This window comes from Gavialis gangeticus, unplaced genomic scaffold (assembly GCF_001723915.1).
Source record: "Gavialis gangeticus isolate Ggan-Ray unplaced genomic scaffold, GavGan_comp1, whole genome shotgun sequence".
Taxonomy (NCBI): Eukaryota; Metazoa; Chordata; order Crocodylia; family Gavialidae; genus Gavialis; species Gavialis gangeticus.
Window position 1 is genome coordinate 115,200,135 of NW_017729032.1, and position 5,365 is coordinate 115,205,499.

Here is a 5,365-nt window from a genome sequence, read left to right on the forward strand (position 1 = left end):
GCGGGTAGATGGCTTCCCCCAGCTGGGAGCTCCAATCAATTGATAGAGCTCCCAGCCACAGAGGCCCTTAGCTACATGTTCAGTTAATGACAAGTTACAAAGCAGCTAAAAAGTTATTACACATTTTGTGAGATAACTTTGTATCTTACTCCTATTTTTATCACATCGTTAATTGATTGAATGAATGTGTGGTTGGATGACCATTTCAGGTTTGATTTACTGATAATCATGCCTTAAATCTAACTTGTAAATGGAGCCTTAGGTACATAAAGGGAAATAGAATTCCATCCTACATCCAAACAAGCTCCCACAATTGTAATGCCTTTCCTAAATCAGTCTCAGTGTGTATTATATGATCTCTTCCATTATTTCATAATAGTTCATCTTAAAGTATTGCTTGAACTATTTTCTGTGTTATTTGCAAATAGAGTATCATTGCACATAGTTAGAAATTTTTATTTGGAAGTAGTTAAGGAGCATCAATTAAAATGAAATACTTATTTATAATTACAGAGACATTCTGAAATATTTCAATTTATAACTATTTCAGAAAAGAGTTGAATAACTAATTTCCACTGACAACCATACATATATTCCTTTATTAAAAATGGTAAAAATAAAGCCTATTAATCATGAGAATTTTTACTCATTTTAGGTCAGCTTTTACTCATATGTGTGATAATGATAAAATTCTTATTTGTAGCAAAACAAAATCCTGCCATATTTCCACACCTTACAAACTTGATGCCTAGTGCTGTGCAAAATTTTGCCAGCTGTTTCATTTTCACATTGTTATGACTAATTTTGAGCTTGAAACAGTGAAATCAAAATGAAATGAATGGTTTCAAAACAACTTCAAAATAAAACAAGGCTAGTTGAAACATTTCAAAATTTTTTAAACATTTTGAGTTTTGAAGCAGCCAGCAGGTAGGAGATAGGGGAGAACGAGGGCTGGGATCCCAGCAACTCCAGGCTCATCCAGTCATGGAGCACAGCTCTGGCTCTCCCCGCCTCCCACGGCTGGGCTGTGGGAATCCAATCACAGCACAGGGGAAGGGAACTGAGCGCCAACTCAGTTCCCCTCCTCAGTGCTGCAATCAGGCTGGAGAAGGGCACTGAGCCTGATCACAGAGTTCCCCTCCCCAATGTGACCATCAGGGAGGGGAACTCGTCACTGGAGAGGGGAACTCAGCTCAGCTGGGCTGAGTTCCTTTCCCCAGCCCAATGGTAGTGCTCACCTCAGCCCCAGTTCCCTTTTCCAATTGATCCCAGTGCTGGGGAGGGGAACTGAGTGATGGGGCTCAGTTCCCTTCCCCAGTTCCCCGGTCCCACACAGCATCCATCCCTCATCTGGCAGGCAGATGCGAGTATGTAACCCCGGAAGGACTGGCACAGCCCCCGCAGCCCTCCCAGGGTTGAGTCCTGATCTGCCTGCTGGATGAGAGAAGCTGTTTTGAGCTTCCCCATCATAGCCTATGGCCAAAACATTGAAACAGCATCACTGTTTCAATTAAACAAAATGGAACAGCAGTTCTGTATCAAAACAAAATTTGAAATGAAACACTGTTCTGTTGAAACTTTGAAATGCAAGTCAAAATGGAGCAGTGCTGTTTCTCACAGCCCTAGTTAATTGACTGAGCAGAACAGCCCAATACTACAAAATGAAATGATCACAAATGATTCTGACACTTTCAGATGTCTTGGAATAATTCTATGTTGCCACTCTCATTTTTCTCCCCATTTATGAACCAGGATAAATAAATCTGTAGCTTCAAAACATTTGGCTTGATGTCAGAATTTTCTGGAATGTGCCACCTCGTACTATTTTTCGGTTCAGTTTCAGGTAACTTCTATCAAATGGGCCATTCCCCTAAAAATGATGTCATCACTTAATAGAAGTGAAGAGTCTTGATGAAGAATCCTGATGAACAATGTCTTCTATGTGAAAATGTATCTAACTGTAACCCAGCTATGCAGATGGTCCAATAAAAGATACCACCCTAAAAAATCCTTTCCTGTCACATAAAACTTTAACCATCATGGGTATGGCATCACTCTACCAGAAATCAAAAAGAATTTAAAAGAAAGGCAGAATATAGCTTCAGAAAATAGATAGAAAAATAGGTAATTGTTATTGATTCAGTCCTAATTTAAATGACATTCTCTACTTTTTTTATCTGTGAAATACTGCTGAAGCACATATAAAGAAAAACTGGTGCTTTCTTTTCCTAAAAACCATAACAAAACCAAAAAACAAACAAACAATAAACTAAGAATGGAACACCTAGACTGATACTGAGAGACTGTTGGCAAATCTGTTCTGCATCATTATTTTTTTTTACCTGCAATATACTGGGGGCAGAGAAGACAGGGTCTTTAAGGCTACTTATTTCCTTACTAACTGAAATATATGTTTTCCAAACAGAATAGAAAAACCTTGGCATAGCTTTGTGACAACTTGAAAATATGTTAATATTTTTTTTCTTATTTTGTAAGAGTGGCTTACCTGTTTTTCTTTCTTTGGGATTTTTCCCACTAGCTGTATACAATATTTTGTCTCAGAACTTTTTCAGTCATGCTTCTATACAATCTACAATATTACTAATAGCATGCAAAGACATGAAATAGTATTATTAATGAATGAATATAAATGAACAATGTATCTGATTTATACACGAGTCAGGGACAAGTTCCATAATTGTATTAGCTAGTCATTCCATTCTCATCATCTATCCTAAAATATGATTTAGTAAATTATGACACTATTGTAATTTAATAAAATATCAGGTATTCTCAAGAAGGAAACATATCCAGCCTGTTTACAGAAAACTCAGATTAAGATATTATGAATACTGTGGGACATTCAGATTAAGAATTGTTTTACAAACAATGGGGATGGGATTCTAGACCTGGGAGCAGGCAACTTTATTCTACTTTTTGCTTCAATAATTTTGAAGTACTGAATGAGAACTTGGCAGTTGATCTAATTTATGGTAGGGCTATGTGGTAATGGCCTGGGAGCAACTTTGGGCCTGGGTGATAAAGATTATTTAAAGCTTTCAGCCTGTATCAAAGATGTATTAGGATAATTCTGTGCCTTGGGCAGCAGTGGCACACTGGGCATCAACAGCTGCCTCAATGCTGCAGCCAAAAATGCAGCCAGTTGCAGCAGTGGCTATTTTGCACCTCTCTGCCCCCTTCCACAAATGCAGTGCCTGGGGCTACTGCCCTAGTGTTCCCTGTTGGTTCTGCTATTGCTCAGCACCTTTAGAGCTATAGAGCACAGAGTTTGGTTTTTCATTCATTTATTTCACATCCTTTGACTATAGTAGTACATTCTGTTTCAGATAAATCCTTTTGAATTATAGTGGAATTATTTTCAATTAAAACTGTTAAAATCTGTAACTGGGAATTTGAAATTCTTGTGAGTCCTACAACTAGAGCTTCTACATTGCCTAAAGAGATAAAAAAAAATAAGCATTTAACCAATAGCTTGACACTCATTCTCTCAGCAAGCTGTTGTTTCAAATGGCTATAAAAATAAAGTAACCCAAGGGAAATCTTGTAATAGTAAAACAAATTAACCTAAGGCTCTCCTAATTCTTACTGACAAAATGTCTGACTAATGAAATGAAGAGTATCCCTATTTTAATTAATGAAAGACCATCTTCATGGTTGAATCTGTTCTGTAAATATACGTCAATTTATAGCACAATTTCAACACATTTTAAGTAGGAATATGTACTGTAAAGCTTATGGCCAGAATTCTATTATCCTTTGTGTTTCTAAATCGTGTTTATCCAGCCACATAAGGGGCATTTTTAGCACTAATACATAATTCAGTGACCTCTGAAGTATGTATGTGTAAGTATAATTATATTGCAAATTCAACCCTCCCTCCCCTTCCAGGTAATGGGGAACTTAAGAATCTGGGACTTCTACTTACTGGACGAGCACACAAAGATATGAACTGTGCAGCTCTTGGGGCTCAAGCATTAGGGAGGACACTTCTCTTCTGGCATCTAATATGCATTAATTAGATGCATATCTCCACTTTCACCATCACCCTTACCCAGGGCCAGGTTATATTTTTGTTGTATTTGGCTATATGGACATAGCCAGGTATGCATGTGGTCAGTGCATAACATATTCAGCCCTTCCTCTGCCTGAGAAGGTTTAACCCCGTATTTCTCTGATCATTCTACAAAATATTTGTGGGTTTTCTCCTAATCTGCTCTGTTGATGATACTCCACTTTGCATGGTATTGTTAAATATTAATAATATTTATTGTTTGAATATTCTGGACTGATGAATACTTGATGTCTTGTAGCCAGGTTGGATGCGAGGTACGGATTTATAGTGAGGTGATTTTTCTTTTTCCTTTCATGAAATGGGTGAGTGTTCTAGTCACTAACATAGGGTGCGTCTACACGTGCATTTAAGCTTGCCTAAATTTAATGTGCCTTAGCTCAATGCACATTAAGTAGATTTAGGCAGATGCCCACACTTGAAGGCATTAAAGTACATTAATGCTATGTGTGGACTGACTTGGGACTACAGTTAGTCCCAAATCAGTCCACAAACACAGATTTAAGTACGCTCTTTAATGTGTCTGCACATGCGTTAAAGTGCTTTAACTATTTGCACCAAAACTTGATACCTGCATTTTCCCGCAAGAAATTTAGGTGCAAATAGCCCAGATTCACCATTTTTAATGCTCATTAAGGGCACACACATGTAGGCAGGCACCCTTCGTGTACATTAACTTAGACTAATGGGCCTTAAGGCATCATATGTAGACGTGCCTGTAGTGGATACAAGTATCATAAAATCATAGAAAATTAGGGTTGGAAGGGACCTAAGGAGGTCATCTAGTCCAACCCCCTGCTCAAACTAGAACCATCCCCAACTAGATCGTTCCAGTCAAGACTTTGTTGAGCTGAGCCTTAACAACCTCCAAGAATGGAAGTATTTCACTGGCTATGCACTATGTGAGGACCAGCTCTGAGACATCCACTGGATAGGACGCCTTAGGTGTTAAAGGAATGACTAGCCTATAGATCTCAACAGGACTCTTAGGACTTAGGCCATTTGGGACAGATCTTTAGGTAGATGAGGTAATTAGGAATTGTAGATGCCTCCAAAGTTAGGGGTTTTGGCTGGGTTTTTTAACCTATATTTTACACATAGGCCCTTTAAAGGAAGGTATACATAACCAAGGCACATAAGTGGTTTTATAGATCTATACTTTACTGATTAAAATTCAGGCAACAACAAACAAGCAAATGAGTAGAGAAAATGCATGTGTTTGTGTGCATGTACACACACACACACACACACGCACACGCACACTCTCACACATGC